Source organism: Nothoprocta perdicaria, unplaced genomic scaffold (genome assembly GCF_003342845.1).
Source record: "Nothoprocta perdicaria isolate Ctin4 unplaced genomic scaffold, notPer1 scaffold_138, whole genome shotgun sequence".
NCBI classification, from domain to species: Eukaryota; Metazoa; Chordata; class Aves; order Tinamiformes; family Tinamidae; genus Nothoprocta; species Nothoprocta perdicaria.
Window position 1 is genome coordinate 536,225 of NW_020454516.1, and position 21,362 is coordinate 557,586.

The window sequence follows — 21,362 nt, forward strand, 5'->3', positions numbered from 1 at the left end:
AGGCTCTGTTCTGAGGACTTGGCAAAGGGGAAAGTMTTCAAAGGATTAGCAATAAACCCTCCTTGGTGGGTCCGTTTGGAGGGTTGAATCTTATATTCCTGGGGATGTTTAATGTTTTCTTCTTGGTTGAAGTGTCTCCTTGATTTCAGAGTCCTGCTCTCTAGTATTTGCCAATGTACATGGTAGTGTGTTATCTTCCACCCTGGTAGCGTATTGTCTTCCACCCTGTTCTGCGTTTCTTTAAGAAGCCCCATTATATGTGTSAGTCTGAGGCAGGATTCTCACTAATCCTTCCTCCTGGAATGATCCTCACCTGAATTATAGTCAGATCCTCACCTGGGACAGCAAAGCTGCAGGTAACTTTTCTCCCCCACAGGCTWCCAGGTCTGGTTCTTGTTGGCTGAGTGTCTTCTGAAACTGAAATCCAGGCTAAAGGATCTTTGCTTTAATTTGCAGCTGGAAATGCAGGAAAGCAAGTAGCCCACTGTCCCACGCTGCACATGGGAGAGAGCTGAGGATGGACTCTGGGTCTCCTGAACCACATGGCCTCCTGGCTGACCAAGGTTAAAAAATAAGAATAGCCTTGGAGTTATCTGCCTCARATCTACAAGGAGTGTAATGATATGCTATTCCCTGCACCCTGAGAAACATGTGAGTGACATCTTCCCTCTGAGCACTAATTACCATAACTCTTAGACCAGGGAGAGATCCAGAACACTGCACAAATTATCACCCAATATCTTTAATGAATGTGGATGGTAAGTTACTTGCAAAGGTGCTGGTTAATAATCTGGAACGCATATTCCCAGACCTAATTCATTTCAGTCAGGTGGGATTTATTAGGAACTGGACTGTCACRCAGTAGTACAAAGCTAGGCTTTAGTACAGTGAGTTCACAGAGAAGCAAAGGAGAAAGCTGGTATGTCTGGTGGCATTAAAAGTGGCTTAGGCCATGTGTATAGTTTGCTTGTGGCGTGTTGGGGACATGTGGAGACGCTTTGACCCTGTGCAGTACAAGCCAATGTCACCCAAGGACCTGTTGTTCACGTGGCCTCATGGGTGACCTTCCTAAACCACAACGAGGAGAAAGGGCAGAGCAGCTCTCCCGTTTCTGCTTGCTCCAGAGGACACATCTAGCTGCTTGCTTTCTCTTTTCTGATGGGAATTTATTGAGAAAGCGGAATGCAGTGTGGCAGGGCACGGGGAGAGGCAGGGCGGCGTGCCAGCCTTTCTTGCTCCCGGGCGCTCTCCAGGGGCAGCTGGCYTCGGGAACAGAGACACAAAGACCCTGGAAATGGCACATCTGTGTGGTTTAGGTTCTAATGCTGCATAGAGCCATGGATGTGGAATTTCTTGTTGTGTTTTAAGGGTAAAACCACRTATATGTCTTTCAGGATACTCCAGCATGTGGTAGAGAGGAGTATAGGTCAGGTACAGACGCCAGGGCTTGYTCCTGCGGATGCGGGGACAGCAGCGTTACTGCTTCTGCTCCGAGAGCGCCAGCTCGTCATAGACTTCAGGGGTGAGACAAGGCTTTAACAGGCCGTTTGAAACAGACTGAAAAAAGAAACCRCTGGGTTTTACACAGCATCACGCTAAGAAAATCCTGGGTTTAGCCAATTCACATCCACCCACTGCCTTAATAAACACATGTAAAATAAACAGACCCAAACATGAGAGCTCAGTGTAGTAGCGGTTGCGAGAGCAGCAGAAGAGAAGAAGCTCGCCCCAATAACCGTGGCATAGCRGTGAAGGCCCTTCTTGCAGCTGCAGCCTCGCCAGGATGCCATTGCGCCCGCTCTGCCTGCGCTGTCGTCTTGCCCTGAGCAGCCGGGTTTCTTAGGCTCGTTATCTGGGGGGAAAGTCTATTTTTAGCTGGTGTTTGTCCACTGGCCAGATCCTGATAAGATGGCCAGTGCTAGCCTATCAAAAGTGAAAAGACAGGACCAAGCACAGTTTATCAGRGAGCTCTCGAAAAAGTTTACTGTTCCGTACAAAGGACAGATATTTATATCTTAGCCCCYATTGCCTAACGCAGTAAATGACATTGACGTTTTTATTGTTAGGACGTAGATATTTTTCCATGTTTTTCCCTCTTGCAGCTTTACCTTAGTGACATATTCCTTCTTAACGTTTTCGTTTAACACTTTTGGTACTTTGCTTCTAGCACATAATTATGCCCAGCCRCTAAGCCACATAAAGAAGTTCTGCTCAGTGGTGCCCGTGAGCCCTGAAGTGACTGCACGTGTGCCAGCTCGAGACCTGAGAGCTGGGGAAGGGCACCAGGAACCAGTTAGCTGGGGTGCAGCTTGCACCGAGTTTCTCTCTTTCTCTGATCTGATTGCTGGGGTCTGCAATAAACTCGGTGATCCGATACACGTATGGCAGCGTATATCACAAAACTGCACGTTGCAAAGTCAGAAAGTCTGGGCAAAAATGGTTCCGTTTTATGCACTTCACTGGTTGGGGCAAAAACCAGAAATTCACCTGGTGGGATTCTTAAAAAGAGCTTGTGGAGCCCAGGGTGTTTGCTCTTTTATTCATGTAAACAATGGCTTTGACCAAACCGGAGATTTTCACATTTTACTGGCAAAGCAGACGTTTTTAAATTTTTACTAAAAATAGTAAGCTAGCACTTTCTAATCAAAATTCAATTGTTTTGAATCRAATTCGGCTGTGTTTGAGGACTAATTTGAAGGAATTTAAAAAAAAAGAAAAAAAGGTCACTTATTTCTCYGCTGCACCCATCTAATATCCTCAGTGAGTGTAAGTTAGGCCAGTTTAGTAATCCACATTAAACAAGACGTGGCCTTAAAAATTCACTGTGTATTTACATGAAATGAACTGTCTAAAATTTTCAAATGAGCAATCCACGTAATTAATCAAACACGTTATTCAAAATCATTAAAGTAAGAGGACTTAACAAGGCAGGTTAATATGGGTATAAATATGTGTTCATCTGTGTGTGGTTGCCTGTGTTTACATACMTATAAATATGTATACACGAATATTTGTGTGTCTTTATTTCGGTATGCAAAAGCCTATATACATATGTACATAAAATATATATATACCTGCACACATAAAAATACTGATGCAAGTACTGGTGACTACATCTGTAGACAAATAAGGCTCATAAATTGCCACGTTTTGGTTAATCCGTATGTAAAGCATGTTACACATCAATGTTATAACGCAGACATCTTAACTTTAAATGAGACGAAAACAAACATAAAATTAGCACTTTAGGGAACCCCCTGCCACTCAATTTGTGGTGGGTTTAACACCTTCTCATTTTATATATCTTTCTACATAAACAGTTTTATATCAGCCCTTGATATGGCACCTTCAAAGAATTAAATGGTGAGCTGTTTAAAAGCGCTAATTAGCAGCTTTAATACAAAGGGGAGCCTAGTTATTAGTAAAATCTTGTAAACCTCAAATACCCTTTGGGCCCAGTCATTTGTGTGTGAAATAACTCAATAAAAATATTATATTGTTAATCACAAAAACCTTCAAGGGAAATGCTAAATCTAGGCAGAAATATAAACTGCACCTTTGCAAACAAAGGAGAACTGGCCGTCCACATTAAAGCAAAGCCATAAAATCCTGAGAAGAATATATTTATTGATAAAATGCAGCTTGTTTCCTAATAAGGGTTTTTACAGTCTCTAACCTTATGCACATACAACAACAAACATACATTAATCGAACACAGCTAGCAACATGTTTGTTAAATTAGCACTTCATTCCACTCAGTGGTGTGTCCCAGTGCCAAAGCTCTCCTGAAAAGTGGCTTTTGGTTGTGGTATGGTGGTAATTTTTATATTGATACAGACTTATTTTWGTCCAACAGAAATACATGTATATCCTTTGAGATGTTTAGAAAAGCATTGGGATCTATCCTATCTAGGTCTTTTTCTTTAAGAAAACTATATATCCTTTATTTTGTCTGATCAATTTAAATTTATGTTTGACAGTGCTGCTTCTCTCAGTGTGTCACATATGTTTTATGTTAGCAGTTAATATTTTTGATGCAGGTAAATAATTATATTCTTAAGTGTTTAAAAATTACACTAATTCCAAGGTTATTAAGGGGGCTATGTTTCTAATTTATACAAGGCATTATAGGTGACTATTATGTAGCATTATATACTACATAACGAAAGAATGCATAATCACAAAGAAAATCTTTTGGCTGAGAAACAATAACTAAAACATAAAACACTAAGAATCTCATAATTTGTAGATATGCAAAAAAAAGTCATAGTTTTTATAGCTTATCAGTGATTTCATGAGATAAACTGAGGACTTCACCTTTAAAACCTGACTTTCTGCTCGTGTTTCAGTGAAAGGTGTTTGAGCGATAGTTTGACTTTTAAATTTCTAGAAAAGCTGTTCAGAACTTTGTTTATAGTTCTGAAATAATTCTTATTATYGTTATTCATATTATTAATATTATAATTCACCCTTTGTATGCTCTCGTGCAGAATCTCTTTTTTTGTTGTTTGTCTGATATCATCCTTCTCCTCACATTTCCCATGAAGAAAAAAGTTGGGGAAAAAATACCAGGCTTGCATTTTTTTACCAGTGTCGTGGTAATGATCATTTACTGGTCCTTATGGTAAAGGATAATTTTTTTAAAAAGATGCAAATAAGGGCAATTTTTGTTATTGGTAGACCATTTAAAGCCGGAATTTCTGTGTAATGAGCAGTGTCTATCCTTTCCAGCTCTGAGCTCCTATTAGATTTTTTAAGACCCGGCTATATTCRCCATGAACATATCTTTAATGCGTTTCTGGAACATGAAAGAGCCGGCCAGGGCTCCAACGTTCCCTGCTTTCCTTCGCGTGCCGTGCTTTGCTCTTTGCAGTGTTCCATGTTACAAGCTCGTTAGTGTCTTTCAGTGCCCTTGCGTGTACCTGGGGTGTCGCGTGTCACCAGGTGCACCGAGGTCTTACCTGGGGACTCCGTGACACGCTCCGAGCGGCTCCAGCGCCCCGGAACGTGTTCCCGGGCAGCCAAGCCTCCAGAGGCGGGCTGTGCTCCTCCGGCTAAGGCCGCCCGTGATCCCCTCGCCCTCACTGCAGCCGGGCCRTGCCGGCCGCGCTTCCCAGGCCTTCCCAAAGCCACCCGCAGCGTGGGATGAAGCCCAGCCCAGGAGCGCTCCTGATCCCGCCGGGCGGCTCATCCATCAATCCCGGAGGGGACTCACCTTGGTGGCCATCAGCGGAGGCACTGGGCGCTGGGCACGGCTGTGACCCAGCCAGGTTTCCCTTCCAAACCAGCAAGCCCAGGCCCACCGATGAAAGGAAATGAGAAGATGGGCATCGGCACAGGCTGCCCAGGTGGAGTCACCGTCCCTGGCAGTGCCCAAGAAACGTGTGGATGAGGCATTTGGGGACATGGTTTAGCAGGCAGGGTGGTGACGGGTTTAGGGTTGGACTTGATGATCTCGAAGGTCTTCTCCAACCATAATGGTTCTGTAAATCGGTGGTGTTTAAAGCACTTCAGGCTCCCCTGGGGCAGGCTGGACCATGCAGCGCTGGAAGACACACCCGCAGTGTCTCTCGGATGACCTTGCAAAGCCAATGTTAAAACACCCATGAGAGAAGCCACCCCAATATTGACCAGCCTGCCCCAAACACTCCAAGTTAGCCATGTCCCGGCGATCTCTCACGGGAACTCGTCCGGCTCTGCCCTGCAGCCGCCAGCTCTTGTTTTCTGTAGGGCTTTGTTAAACTCAAGAGCTCTCCATCACGTCTCTGTTTCCTCTGAAGGTTCTTGTATACTGTGAGCAAGTCGCTCCTTAACCTTCTCTCTATTAAGCTAAACAGTCTGAGCTTCTTGAGCCTCTCACAATTGTTTTCTAATCCTGCCAGTGTTTTCCAGTCCTTTAACCGTCCCCGTGGCTCTTCCCTCTAATTTATCAACAAGGCACCAGCGCTGCCTTTGCTGCTCCATTAGTGGCCACAGCAGTGCCACAGGCAAAGATAATTTTACGCCAGGCTTCCCGGCTATATCCCCCTGTTTACATATCCCGAGAACTGAACTAACCCTTCTTATTATCTTTATTATGGTAGTGGTGGTGGTGGTACTGCCTTAAAAATAAAGCCACGTGCGGGAACTACTTGGGCTAGTAACTGTGTAGCCTGAGAGTGGATAGTCCTTGTCCCAAGAGCCATAGGACTGTTTCGTGTTTGCTTTGGTTTGGTTTCAAAAGTCAGCATGAACAATAAAAAATCCTTATCAGTATGACATTAATTATCACCGTGAATGCCTTTAAATGGATTTCTCTACGGCAGCCGTTACATTTATTTTGCTCAATAGTTTTCAGTAGTTCTGGGAACTGTTTTTCACAGAAATGTCTAATTATTATCACTAGCAATTAAATTTATTTATTATGTTTTGCTGTTGCTGAAGGAGTGTCTCATGCCAATGACATGCTCTCTTGTACACTCTCACCAAAGACTAATTGGGGGATAATTAAATTGCAGAACAAAATTGTCAATGTTGACAATGTTTCCCTTTCACAGGGTAATTTGCAACCATTTACACTTTTTTTTTTCCTCCAGTTAAAAATTATTTCACTTGTTTTTCATTTTATAACTTTTGATCATCTACCTTTTTTTTTGCCTTGGTCTCTTCTCACTCCTCTTTCTTTTAATTCCTTCCTACCCTTTTGGCCAAGAAATCTCCATATTTTGTTTTCAGACTCTGTTAACTTTTCAAGAAAGCTTGCAGAACATCAGCTACAGACTTGATCTTTGCCTTCTTTAAGCAATAAYAATTCTGCACCACAAAGAATGTATTAAACTTCATTCCTTGTGTTACCTACAGTGGCAAAGTATGCTTTTTTGTTTTTGCTTTTTATTTTTAAGAGGAAGGAAGGAATTAAATTGAAAATTTTTGCTTCTGATGGGGAAAAAATAGAAGTTTTGAAATACCAAAAACTTAAAAAAATGTAAATTTGTGAATATTTTAGGAGAAAAGGAATAGACATTTTTGKTTTTTTCTTGGAGGGAGGGAAAAAAACCCTTAAGTGGCAGTTCTTTCTGGCGCTTGCTTTCTGCCCCTCTTTCGCAGCACGTTAGGACACACAAGGGGTTAAAGGGCCGGGAAGAGAGCTRGGGAAGAGAAATCCCCCATTAATTGATGTGCCTGTCTGGTGAGGAGGGCCAGCTGAAGCTTGTCAGCAGGAGCAGGCGCTGAACGGGGCTGGGGCCCTGGCCGCAGCACGGACACCTGGAGCGCGGAGCTGCTCCCTCCTTGGGTGAACGTGGCCGGGGACGGGAAGGGCTCAGGTAGTGCTGAGCCTGGGGTGTCAAATAGGGCTTTTTCCCCCCAAAAGGAGCCGGACTGAAGCCTGTTAGCGGCACYGGGATGCTGTTGCAGTGCCAGAGCGTGGGTGCGTGCTGGAGCGCGCTGGAGACGCGTGTCGGGTGCTGGAGCGGCAGGCGCTGGTGGTGGGCGCGCTGGTGCCCGGGCTGGTGGCCGGTGGGCAGCAGGGCGTCCTGGCGAGCGCTGCGCTCCGTCCTGCGCGGCGCTCGCTCTGCCCTCCGCAGTGACTGCGTGCCGCTCGGCTTGACCCGGTGACAGAAGTTGACGCATGTACTTTTGAACCTTCCCAGGAATGAGTAATATCCCTGCCATAAAATGAAATCCTAGCGTTTTTAACCCGCCGGGCCGCTGCGCTCGCCAGGGCCAGGCGTGTCAACTGGTGGCGCGGGCGGCGGAGCGGGGAGCAGATCCATCTCAGCCCCAACGAGCAGCCCGTTGAGCGCTGGCACCGCGCTGCTCTCCTCGGCGTACCTGGGCTCGGTGCCTCTGACACCAAACGCTTTCCATGGGCAGTGGCGGGAGAGAGGACACGATAAGGTGCAAGGAAAGGAGCCTGTGGCTTCAGATGTTAACGTTGGCTCTCATTGCCTTGAAGGCTGTTGCCTCCTGCATGGCTTTGGGTGTCACAGGCTACAGCTGACTTGAAACAGGTCTTTTATCCTCCCCTCTGTTGCAAGTTCCCCAAATACTATGTTTTAATTAGAGGTGGCCCCCAAGTTTGCACTGAATTCCACCGGATTCAGAGAGGTCGCATCCAAGGGTGTATTTTGGRATTTCACTGCGTTTTCAAGACTTCAAGTCCAGGCCGTCTGTGCCACCCGTCGCTCCTCTGTGTTTGCACAAATGGACCCTGGGAGCCCAGGGGACCAGGAAATCCTGAAGGAACCTGTGCCCGGAGAGGGCTCTCGGGACACGCCGGCGTGTTGGGCTGAGTTCTGCAGCTCTCTAGTTCTGTGCGACTGAAATATCAACGTCCAGCTCTTACTCGTATGAGCTGTTTGCTGTGAATCTGCTCTTGCTTAGTCTTCTGGTAGACTGCTCCAAGGAGAAGGTTTGACCTAAGAATGATATATATCCTAATTATATCTATTACATTGAAAACTGGAAAGACTAATAAACACTGATGTTGGAAGGAGAACAGGCTCTTTAATTAGGCCATTGTCTTAATATAAAAGAAAGTATCCTTTTTTTTTTTTTGGTCAGAAAAACAGAAGAATGGGACTGCCTTGAATCTGTCTCTCACTTCAGTTTTGTTTCCTTCCAACAGAGGACAACCCCTCGCCAGTCTACAGTGCCCCGGATAAGGCTGAGGACGTTTTTTAGGGGAAGGRGAGACATAACTAAAGAAATKGTTTATTTGTTTGTTTGCCTTTATAAAACCCATTTGGGAGGAGCATCCACAAATGCACCGTACATCAGTTATCTGCTTCGTGCCGGTTACGCTGATGCTGGAGACGTCCTTTGTTAGAAATTAATGTAGGTAATAAAGTTTTACATTTTTCATATGTTTTGAAGTATGTGGGCTATAATTCTTTTGACTGCATAATTACTTTTTGTACACAAGAAAAATGAGGTGCTTAGTCCTAAGTAAATAAGCTCAAAACAAAGCAAGGATAACAGTTGCGTCTTTTTTATCTTCTGGGTCTTGCACAATAAATATTTTGTTAGAAACATAAAAGAGAAAAAGAAAAAGTTACATATCTGCAATATAATTTTGCTTAAAAAAAAAAAAAAAAGCCCTTCTAGGATCACATTGAAAGAGAAACTGAACTTACCTAGCAAATATTATTTTGCCATGTTTTTAGGTACAGAAGAATGGATCTGGAAGGTTTTGTCTCTTTGAGCATTTTGACTGAATTTTCATTATCCTCGCCTCTGRACTACTGGATTCAGCAAGAAAACCGCTGGAAAATGGATTTCAGTGGCTCCAAGGCCATTTAGGGACCTCCTTTTTCTGTCCCTCTTCCCGTTGAATGAGCATCAAGAGCCCCTGCATGATGCGAGACCGTTGGAGAAGGGCAGCCCAGTGCAACCCGAGGCAACACAGAAGCTCTTCCTGCAAATTAAAGTGCCKCTGTTTTGATTGCTAATGGCAAGTTTTTGCAAATCACGAGATAACCTTGCAAGAGGCAAGGTTGTCTAGGGTATGTATCTTGTGAGTTTGAGCGAAAAGTTTGCATTGTGGGTCTTTTTTGTTCTTTTTTTTTCCATGCATTTGGGCATCTGCCTGGTTTTCCGAACTTTCTGAATAATCTTAGTTTGAGACATCCYTTTGCAAGCTAAAATGCAAGACGCTCCTCCTGCGCAGAAATCACGCCAGGGTTGGCGCTGGCATAAATAAATCAATTACAATGCTCATTTAAGTTAAACCAATATGCTAGCAAGGCCTTAGGTTTTCATCTTGCAAAGAGTTATGTGCACGCTTGCATGAAGGGTGGGAGTGATTATCTGTATAATTCACGGTAAGCACACGGCCTTCTTATTTAAGGGTTTGGTTTTATAATATGGGCTGGATTTGCAGATCCTTGCCTCTGTATGGGCTTCTGCATAGTCGGAGCCACTTGCTCTGGGTAAAATACAGCTGGAGCCCCTCTCYTCGCCCAGCCCGTGGGCTCAACTTCGAGGCTTGCCCGCCTTGAACGAAGCGCACTGTGGAGCCTCAAGCTCCGATGGGGCCAGGCCGTTTTTTATAATATGTAAATAAAATTTACCTCCCTCCGCTGACCCCTCGGAGGGCCATTTTTGGCCTGCCACAAATATTTATGCGCGGGCTGTAAACCCCTGAAACTGAGGGGTTATAGTGGAAATGCTGACAGAGTGTTAAGGGACCTTTAACCCTTGCTTTAGCTGGCCCTGCTGTAATTACGGGGCTGCCTGTTATTTCCAATAGCACTCATCATGCCCTCGCCTCTATTTTTTAATTATAGCCGAACCTGTGAAGGACRTTATGGCAAAGTTGGGGATTTTCTCTCCCTCACTCTAATTTTGGGCATTACTAAATGCACAAGCYGTGGGAGAGGCCAGGTCTACCCGCATACACTCCTGCAATGAAGGGCTGGATTTACCGCTCCGTGCACAGTTCTTGGAGGGCAATGCGGGGCTGTGCACTCGTCACGGGGCCAGGCGTAGCCCAGGAGAAGCAGGATCCTCCATCCTCGCTTGCAGACTATGGAGGACTCTTGGGATGCCCTGGGCTCCTCGTAGGCTCCTGGGCTAGGCCTCCCGGGGAGGGAGATGAGCTTTGTTAGGCTCCTGCTAGCGAAGTGTGCAGCAGCTCCCTGCATTGCCAAAGAGGCTTCACCAGCCCCAAGAGATGCAGCTCGAGGCGGGAGTTTCCCAGGAATGCTCCAGCTTTGCAGGAGCCTCCTTGGGAGGAGCCCTGCATCCGCATGGGCCCGGCCGCGCGCCCCGTGGGGCCCCGTGACCTTGCCGAGCTCTCGGCATCTCCCACTCCCATCCACAGCTTTGGAGCGGTCGGTCGGGGTATTTTCTTTTTGAGTGGGAGTGATGGATTGGCCTTCAGTGGCTGAATGACCTTTCTGTTCCAGTCTAGACAGCTGCCGAGGGTTGGAGAGGCACGACTGGATCAGGCCCTTAGGAAATGCTTCCCCTAAAGCACTTTATGTACATTCGGAGGGCTCATGAATCACTGCGCTTTGCAGAGCGCTTTACCCTTAGACTATAGTRGATTATATTCATTGTAATATTGACGTGGAGGGAAGGCGAGGCAGCGCGGCGCTGAGCGACGGCTTGTCCTGTTGTTTGTGGACGAGTAGCAGAGCTGCTGTGTTGSAGCAGGGACACCGCCGGTGTGTTTACACGGCTCGGGAACGAGGTCCAGTTCGAAGCATGACTTGTGGGTGTTGCTCTGCACTCCCCGCTGCCCCGCAGTGCCACGCGGCGTGTGCCCGGCGCTGTGCCCATGAGCTCCGTCCGCCCGCTCTGCGCTGAAGGGAGGCGAAAGAGCACGAGCCCCTGCAGGGCATTAGCGCCGCGGCGGGGAGAAGACCTTGGAAAGGGCTCACAGGGCATTTATAAACCTGTCCTACCACGCTCACCCCTCGCGCTTACGGCTGGGGATGCTTTGCAGCCCTTCRTGTACCCACCTCCTGTCACGCACTCATTTTTTCCCACCTGGTGATGTCATTACTGTCCATTTCTCTACCTGCTTTAAGTAACTGTTAAGCTTAAATTATGCTTTTACACTTAGATACTTCTGATATGTAAATGACTATTCATAAAAGAAGCAGCTGCGTGTTGGTTCATGGTCATGGTCCAGCAAAACAACATTTTGACAGGCGAAATTTGACAAAGGAGCCATCTCTCTACGTTGTACCAGTCTTACCAGTACTTTCCCCAGAATGTTTTCTCCTGTTTTAAGGAATACGTTGTTTTGGAAATTATTATTGAAAGTGGGACTGAAAGTAGTACATTAACAAGAAAACCAACCTCTTTTTTTTTTTTTCATTTAAACTATTGAAAAATGTATAAAATAAATGCCTAACAAAGTGAATCGCTTCTCTCTTAGAAAAGAATGTCTTCAAAAAGGTGACATTAAAAGACAAAAAACAACCTGGGAACAGACCTATATCCAAGCACGGAAATTTTTGGAGTATCGTTGTTCTATCTACATAGCTCTATCCATAAAGAACTAAAGACAGCAGGTTGCTACTCTCATATTATTTGTCCAAACTGCATAGGCTGCTCAAATGTGCAAGCTAATCRCAACGGTGGTATCTCAGCTGCTGTAGCTGTAGTATGTTTGTGCTCTCCAGGCGTCTCAGTAGGTGCAGAGCTAGACCACATTGCCAGTGTCCACCCTGTGAATGTGGTTTTGCAAGGCAGGCTCTGGAGCCCCTTAGCTACCCATCCTGTGGGCACCAAGGGATGGGGCAAMCAAGTTGTTCGCTTGCCAGGCCCTGTTTTAACCAATTCTCTGTCCTTTCCAGTTTCCACAATGCCCCCAGACTGAAATTCTTGGACCTGAGTACACAGCAGCTGCCACGGCACGTGGAGACCAACACTCCTCCTTTATTTGCAGTGATATCTRTTAACAAACATCACTCTCGTTTTGGTTAAATTAAAGCTTTTTTCTTGCACAGTGCTCGGAAGCAACCCTTTCTTTCTGGAGGCCATTCTTTGCTCTCGTGCCGTAATTTGTATGTTCCCTAAATGCCACAGGGAGAGTCTTCTCGCTAGTTCTGGAGAAAACAGCATAGAGGCGAGGAAGCTGCTGGCTGCCTGTTAGGGCAGGTCAGCGACGGGGCAGGCTGATTTATGCCCCCAGAGCAGCCTGGCCCAGGCAGGGCTTAAAGGCAAGCCAAGCTTGCCCGCGGGCCCCATCCTGCCACTGCCGCGGGGCCRAAATGCAGCCCCCATCCCATGGGCACCAGCCGCCTCCATCGCCCTGGGGACACTGGGGACACTGGGGACAGCGCAGCCCCATTCCCACTGCTGTTTTTCCCCCATTCCCAGGGAGCTCGCCCTCTTCTTGGACACCTTCAGAAATGCCGCCCCGAGCCACCGAAGCGCCAGGCCACATGAACAAATCCCGTTTTTAATGCTTTGCTCATTCTGTTTGATAAATTGCCAAGTGGGAGATTTCAATGGGCCTGCGAGTCATGCAGGTGAAGGAGCAAGTTTCTGCTGTATTTTTAATGCGGGGAAAGTGCTGATCTATAAAGGATTAGAAGCCTTTATTCGGAGTTTGAACTTTCACATCCTTTAAGCCTCAGATTTTTAATCTTCAAAAGAAAATAGTCATTTCATGGCGAGTTATGAAACGTGAATTATTTATTCCTGCAGTAAATATGTAATTAGGCATATTTTGAAAATCTGTAATTAATCCCTCACCCCTTAAACCCATAAGAAATGCTAATATGCCTCTGAGGTAAGGCAGGTTTTCATAAAGGGCATTATGTAAGCTGTTCTGATCTGTTGTGTAATTATGTTTGCTGTCTGTAGTGGAAAAAAAAAATCCTAGGGAGAATTTGTTGTGGGGAAAGAAAGGGAAAGGGAAAGGAAAAGAAAGGGAAGAAAAAAAGTTATTAAATAGCAGCATCTAAAGCTTTTCATTTGCTTGCGTTTGGTTTCAAAGGGTGCAATACGTGCATGAAGCAAGAAAATCAAAGCTGTAGTTCTGATCTAGCAAATGGGCCCTGGAATGGAAGCGAAGGGGCGAAACGGCTGGGATGCGCTGGATAAAGCGAGCGGAAGCAGCGGCAGTGTCCCAAGCTCCAGGTGTGTTCCAAGAGCYGTGTTGGAAAGGAAAGGGGAAGCTTCCAGGCCACCGTGTGCTGGCCGGGTCCCAGCGGGGCACCTTGGCACCTCTGGACTTTGCAAGGATGCAGGACGTAGAGCAGGAGCCACCGGAGGGAGGCTCCTCCGCACGGCCTCACGGAGCCGCGGTGCTCATTGGAACAGAAATATGAAGTGGCTCAAAAAGCAGGCAGGCAGGTTCGTGGCAGATACGCTGATTGATGATTATTAAATATAACTGTGTGAATATAACCTCAGGGGCACTAGGCTGCTGTTTCCCAAAGCAGCATATACCCAGGGAGGATTAATCTGCGCGTGCCCTCCATCCCGTCGTTGTTACTAGGCACCTGTAATCCGCCAGYGGGAGACATGGGAGATGGGCTTGCGTGGACCCTTTCGACAGAGCTCCCCAGGCGTGTCCAAGCACTATATGATAACTGACCTAAATTCCTTATTCCCTCAGCTCCCAGCATGTTCCATGTTCCTTCTCGCTCCGTGCTCCATGCCTTGTCCCAAGGCAACAACCCTGAGCAGAGCCCCTGGCCTCGAAAAGGCCTCAGAAACCCTTGGAAATGCCTCAAAAAGGCCTCAGAACCCTTTAAATGTATGGTGAGCCCGCTCGGCATGCTTGGGACCACGCAGGATGTGCCAGCTCAGAGCTTCACGGAGAAAGGAGCGCTCCCCGGAGTCAACCCAAAGGTTGGCCATCAGTCAGGGAGATGGAGAGCCCTTTCCCTGAAATGTGGGCAGCTTCAGCTTGGAAAAGTTGTGTAGCTCCTGAAAGCTCCGCAGGAGGAAGTGGGGAAGCGGGAAAAGAGCCAGAGYGTCCCCAAGATGATGCCGTTGCAAAGTGGGTCTCTTGGAAGGAGCTCAGCTTCGTTTTCCGGCTGCGTTACTCCTAAAGCTTCTTGGAGAAGTTGTTAACCTACTGRTGTATTTATCACAGGTTTTGTGCTGCTTGGGGTCTTGGTTAAAGGCTTTGGAGGTGTGAGGCGATTGGAGAGTCTCAACTTTTGTCTGAAATGGGCAAGAGTGTGTGCTTCCCTGGGGAGAAAGACCCCAAAGTGCCACCACTCCATGGACAACCTTTCTGTTCTGAAAGCTAGGCCTTTAGCACCTAGGCTGCCTCTTAGGATGAAGGACTTTTCCAGTGAGTCATTCATGCCTCCTGAAATAGATAGCTGATATTTTCCATACCCTATATTTTCCAATAGCCCAAAGTCAATGAACAAAATAGTTTTCTGGTGGGTTAGTGATGGAGATGAGAAGAAACCCAACTCAAGGTCTGCAAGAACCTGGCCTAGACAACACTTGTAAAGGGCTTCATATGCATCCCAAAATGTTATTATTTTTAAGCCCAGTTGATAAATTCTGGGACCTAAATGATGAGTATCCAGCGCTGGCATTTAACAAAGCTACAGCTACTTATTTTAATTACACATAACTCAAAAATAGTCTTTTTTTTTTWAAGAACACAGGAAAAAAGAGAAAATTAAAATCCTTTAATGTGAGGCGCTAACTGCGCTTGCATTTCAGTTCTGAGTTCATTTTGTAAAGTGAATTTAGAGTAGCAGTGTCGCCACTGGACGTTATAGCCAAAAGCAGGCTGTYTTCCGTGATGAGGAGATAACCTCATACCAGAAGGTGCTTTTTGGTGCCGAGAAGTGTCCGTCTCACCAGAACAACCCTCAAATAGGTAAAGGGCGGCAGCAAAGAGGAAAGGAATGGTGAGTTCTGCACGCCTGCTGCAGGTGGGACAGGAGCCATGGGCTTGAACTGCGCTGAGGAGGAACCGGGTTGAAGCCTCCTTGTGATGAGGGCCATGGAGCACCACGGACACCGTCTCCAGCCCCGGAGGCCTTTGCAGCCCARGGATAAACGTCGCTCAGGAACGGCCCGGGTCGAAGGGACCCTGCCGCTCTGCTCTGCTGGCTTGGGGAGCGGCAGTTTTCAACGTGTTTTGTTAGGTGGGATGGCCCAAAACCCAGCGGAGAGGCTGTGAGGAGGGATAGACATGGGAGGAAGAGCTGGGGTGGGAGAAGGGAGAGAGGGCAAGGCACGGGGAGCCTTTAGAGGGCAGTGAGTTTCCTCGGAGGGAGAAAAAGGAGGAGTAGGTAGGGGATGGAATGGGGCTTTCAGGTGGGAGATGGGAGGAAATTGTAAAGGATTTTGGCCAGGGAGGCTCACAGGCCTCCAGAAAGAGCTAATTTCGCCAGCTTGTTCATACCTGCCTGGTTTCCARCAATGCCATTTGGCCCAGCACAGTGGAGCAGGTCAACGGGATCGTTTGCTTGTAAGCACATGTAAATTGTAGGTCTGCAATAAAAAAAGGCTTCCCCAGCCCACATGCAAATGGGAATCTGCTCTTATCCCTGTTCGGAATTCTGTGTGGCGTGATGCCCAGTTGGGCATAGCTATAAACAAGGAAGCAGTGGGACAAGCAACATGAACCCTTGGAAGAGCGCGGCGCACGTTCGCGCTCCAGTAAGTGCCACCACGCAGAGGACAACCCGTGTCCCCCCCAGCCCAGTCTGGAAGGTAGTTCGGGCTCTGCATAGCCCTGATTTGAAARTTGTGCCTGCCTTTAGGCTCGTATCAGCGTGGTGGAAACGTCGCGTTTCACCGGACAGGTCTCCGTGGGTAAGTGGGTGCGTCTGTGCATTGCGTGGTACCCGCAACGTGTGGCAAGGCAGGGACCCATGGCGTTGCCTGCTTCAGTCTTACAGAGTTGGGATTTCGTGAAGGAATATTAAGGATTTTGCATAATATTCTGCAGACGAGTTACTGGGTATTAGGATAGACCCTGCTCTGTCAGAGGATCTTCTCATATCGTTGCTCATTTATCGTTTGCTGCACTGTGAGTGCCGTGYGAAGCTGCATCCCAGGCCTCTGTGTCATGTTTCTCACTCAGATTTCCTTTATGCTTTCCAGGCTGAACAACACGGACCAGCAGGACGCTGCACATCAGCGTCCGGCCCTGCCAGCTGCTCCTTGTCGGTTGGTTTCGACCAAAAACCGTGGGAGAAATTGGAAGTGACAAAGCCTACAAACCTAAAACCAGGAGGTGATGCACTCTGCTTGCTGGGCTGGCTTGTGCTTGGGTCTCCGCTTCCTGAGAGGGTTTCATGTAATTACTACGTTACATTTTTAATTATATTTACTTTCCTTTTTGCGCTGCCCGTTTCTTACATTTCTTCCTCAGTGTACATACTGCCCCAGCAACATCCACATTTATAATTACAGAAGATAAAGTTATAATATTCCTGAGGCAAAACTGCATTTTAACAACTGTGCTAATGTGGAAAGCAACTTGTGCAGAATAAATATGCCCTACAATTAGTGGTATGCCAACATTTCTCATGGTTACCTTACATATAAATAAACTGAAGCCACTGACATTTTTCCCAAGGGCTTTTGTCTCTGCGGCCCCAAAAAAACCTGCGGACAGATTTGTTGTAACAGTATCACTGTAATAAGTTTGAGAAGTCTTTTTTTTTTTTCTCTTTTTCTTCATTTTGCCTGCTTTTGCATCTCTGGGTCTCCTCACGTGTGCAGTGGGGCTCCCCAGCCAGGGCTGGAGCTTCCTACAAGGATAATAAAACAGGAGCACTGCTTGGAGCAGCCCAGCTCAAGGAAATGCCCCTAGCCCCTATATAGAAGAGCACTAGACCTGGCTCCAGAAGCACACACATGGACACGTGTCGCTCTTAAAGCCGCTTTGTAAAGCTGCTCCTTCGAGCAACGTTAAATTCTACCGGGACTGCCAAGATTACAAAAAAAAAAAAAAAAAAAAAGGAAAACAAAGCAAAAAGGGAAATAAAGCAAAGCAAGAGCAGGGCCTGAGCGCTGGGGAGAAGGTGAGCTATAAATAAAGGAGCTCGCACAGCACTGAGACGCGCACAGGCGTGGTCTCTTTGCTGTAAAATCCAGCCCAAGGCAAGCGGATTGCAAACTGATCAGCCTGCTGCAAACATATTAGTTTTGCATTTATTTATTGCGCAGCCCTTTAGTTTTATTTATTGCTGTCGTTCCCTTCTGTACTGCAGGCAGGGCTGTCACTGCATTTTCTTTAAACTTTCACAATAAATTTGTAAGCATGGGAAAAAAACAAAAATCTGGCCATTGCACATTTTTCTGCTGTGCTTTCCGGAGACTTTGGCATTTGCAGAGGTAATGCCAGTTGTTTGCTTGATCCTGACAATGAAAAAAACCCTAGGTGCTTCCTCGTTTCAGAGGCTTTGTGTGATTATAAAACAAAAAGCAGCCGGTTTGGGCTCGGAGAAGGCGCTACCACGAGCAATCTGTTGCTAATATAGCCTAATTGCTAGTGATATTTTGAGAAAACAATTACAGTGGAAGTGGGGGAACTTTGGCGTTTATTGTGTGTGACAGCGTCTTCTGGCTCTAAAAGCTGCTGAAGTGGAGCTGCAAATAATACTTATCATAGATATAGAGCCGATGGGAAGGCTGGAGCTGCGGAACCTGGTGGAGATGTGGAGATKGGCATGGAGCCATTGGCCAGGTAGATGTGGAAGGGGACCATGCGTTGGAAGAGATGCCTTTGAACCACTTGGGTTACGCGTGGAGGGTAAGAGCCCAAGGAAGGAACCTGGGCACGGTTCCCATGGGCTTCCCCATGTCCGGGTGTCGCTGCTGGGTGTCACTGCGAGCAGGACAAGGTGCTAACAGACGTGCCCGCTGCAAACAAAAGAAGAGGTTGCCACTGACCAGCGTGGCTCCGGGCTCGTCTCTATAGCTGGAAAATGCCACGTCCTCCTGTTCACAGGCAGCATTGCTTGCCCGAGTCCACCCGAGCCTCCCTCAGGCACCACCAGGCCCTTCTTCAAAGGCCCGTGATAGAAAGGGTAGTGTTTTTGTGCAGAATTCCACCTGGAACAGACGTTGGAAGAGAGCTGGGAAGTGATTGAAGGGTTGGCYGAAAACACTGGGAAGTCTTTGTAACAGCCAGGCATGAAGTTGGGGCAAGAGTGTTGCCTTGAGTGTAGTCATCACAGCCATGGGAGAAAAGGCACCAAAGAGGCTACACTGCCTGCACAGATAATCATTTTGGGTCTAAAGAAGCCAAATGTTTGGAAATGCACAATATGCCCTGGTGGCTGGTGCATGGGAGTGGATGTAGATGCGATTCTCCTTGCTGGGCACCACAAGAGGGGTCTGCAGCAGCCCAGCCCCAACCCGTCGTGGTGAGGGCTGGGTGCTCAGGGCTCTGCTAGCTGTGGTCGCACCGTGGCTCCAAGGAGCCCAAGGGCAGGAGAGAAATCACACGACTTTTAAAACCTGTTGGTGTTGGCTTTGTGTTCTGGTTTGTTGAGCTGTAGAGTTTGTATTCACAGAGCTTTTCTCTTGTGCCAGCAAATGCCCCTTCATGCCCGCTTACAAAAACACCAACGCTACAAAATCCCAGGGCTCCAGAAGCTGGAGATGTAGGAAAACCATCAGCTCCTGTGTAAGTGGGAACAAAGGCAGAGGAGCAGTTTCGACAGTGAGAAATGGCATCTCATGAGCACTCCCTTTTTTGCCCTCTCTGCAGAACTGCTCACACGGAGACCTTAAACCCCCTCTGTGAAAGCTGTTTGCATGTGAGCAGATGGTATTTCATTGTCTTTTGCTACTGATCTTGGGTTATCAGTTATATGAAAATGCCAATTCAGCCTTGAGTGCTCTGCTGTAACTCTACCAGGACCACTAGAATGAGCACAACATATATATTGAATATTTATTATGGCACTGTGCATATTATTTATTGTATAGGCAACGTATTTTGTAGGTGAAAAATGATACCTTATCTAAGTCAATGAGCATGACCAGGAAAAATATGGCAGAGTAACCATGTGATTCATAATTGACATCTGCTCTCCAAAGACTTGGACAGAATCTGAATTTTCAGCGTAGGCTGGAAATGCTCCTGTGCTTGCTGGCATGGGCATAGCTGTGCCACTGCTCTCCTGGCACATCCATCAGTCTTTGGTATTTCCATGATTCCCGGGGCGCCGGGGAAAGCTGTGACAGCACATGCTGAAAATATTTCAAGAAGTTGCAAAAAGCACCGGCGTTTTTCAGTGTCCAGAAACAAGACAGGGAAATACTTTTTATATYCGAATGCTAATGAGGACCAGCCCATGAGTATCTCTAGGGTTTCCATAGATTCACCGAGGATTTTCGTGTGTGTGTGTGTGTGCAAGTGTGAGCATGCATGTATATGAATATAGGGATAAAATTTATGGGAAACATTAATATGTCCCCCTTCTGCTCTGATTTCACCACTCTGTTTGCATCTTCCAGGCAGCCTGGGTGTTGCCAGACCRCAGTGACCTCTGCAATCTCATTCTCTCCAGCATCTTGTGATCAATTCGAGTCTAGAAATCATCTCTGCAAAAGTGCTCTTTCCTTCCCTGCAAACTGACTCCTGGCACCGGTTTGGAGCAACATCTGCTGAGATTTCTGCCCCGTCGTTTGAAGGAAGGGGTTGTTGCTTTTATCACTTGGTGCTGGTCCTGAGAAGCTTTTGGTGTGGTGGGAACCTGAGTCCACACAGGTTCTTTTGATAGGGTGTCTCACCAGCCGACTCGTGTGCATCTCTGGTAGGTTTATTCCAGTAATAAGGWCCACTGGCAGCAAGGAGCAGCTTGCTGGAAGAGGGGAGGATTCCAAAAATTTCACAGAAATTACACAGGAGTTGGAGTCTTATCTGGTCTGCAAACATTTCTTTAGAGGAAGTAGAGTGAGCTGGTCTGTTGGTGGGATTTGAAGAAGTGGAACTGAATAGGTCAACAAGCACCGTAATTTGTGACATTCTCCTTTTGCTGCATTTATTTTCTTGCTTTTGTGGATTCATTAGTGTCTAATACTATGGCTGAGCTGAGCGGGCAGCTTCTCCTTCCGTGGTGGCACTAAGGTGCATCTTCCTGAACTTCTTAGGAACTTGCCTCTCAGCTCAGCACTCTCCAAGCAGACTGAAATAGGCTAAAAATAACCACTTCTTTTCTTTCTAGAAACTTTTAGCTTTATTGGCAGCCAGGCAGGGGGTCACAGTTCATGTGACGCCTCACGATGCCCCTCTCCGAGGTCTSTTTTCAGAGGAGAGAAGTGTCTCGCTTCCCCCTATATTCCTTGTGGGCATCAGTCAGATTGAAGTATCCGGTTGTTGGCGTCAGTCGCACGGCGGCTGTGTCGCAGCACCCTGCTCCCGTGGGAGGGAGGGAAGAGGAAGGAATGAGGAAGGTTTATGGGTGTAAACGGCCACCATGAAGCATCAGGTTTTCTAACAACTCTCCAAATCACRTTATCAACGACATCTAGAGACCAGCCCACACCTCATCGGCATGGCTGTCACTTCGGGAGCTCGGCCGAGTTTGTCTTTGCTCCTGAGCACGTCTTCCTTGCCAAAGCACTTTTTTCTACATGGAAAAGAGCCTGTTGATCGACTATTGAAGAGAGTTCAGAAGAGGCTTTGTCACGTTGATATGCAAAAGACAGCAGATTTTATATAGATRTAGGGGAGGGTCTGATCCTGCTTTTGGAAGATTCCCAGTGACTGTGCAGGGTCTTCGAGTTGCATCCAGGTTTGCTTTGATTTTTTTTCCCCTTTTGCAAAATGTCAAGAACAAGAATTTGGATTCGGGGCGGCACTGCGGGGCCACAGGGWGCTGCAGCACGAGTGTTGGGGCTCTCTCAAGTGTCCCAGGTCTTCTGGCTGGGCAAGCTCAGCAGAAATACTGTGTGAGCACCCAGTGCTTCATAGC

At 47.0% G+C, this 21,362-nt stretch overlaps 1 long non-coding RNA gene across 3 annotated transcripts; it reads left to right on the forward strand.

Moving 5' to 3' along the window:
* The first annotated feature begins 275 nt into the window (after positions 1–275).
* Positions 276–16,707, forward strand: LOC112942958. 3 transcript variants are annotated; one of them, XR_003248497.1, is made up of 6 exons: positions 276–356; positions 457–651; positions 8,609–8,821; positions 9,147–9,485; positions 13,439–13,581; positions 16,531–16,707. It is a non-coding gene; the product is annotated as an uncharacterized LOC112942958 (long non-coding RNA). The 3 variants fall into 3 exon arrangements; XR_003248496.1 differs by having other exon boundaries at positions 8,609–8,817; XR_003248498.1 differs by lacking the exon at positions 13,439–13,581 and having other exon boundaries at positions 8,609–8,817.
* Positions 16,708–21,362: the final 4,655 nt, after the last annotated feature.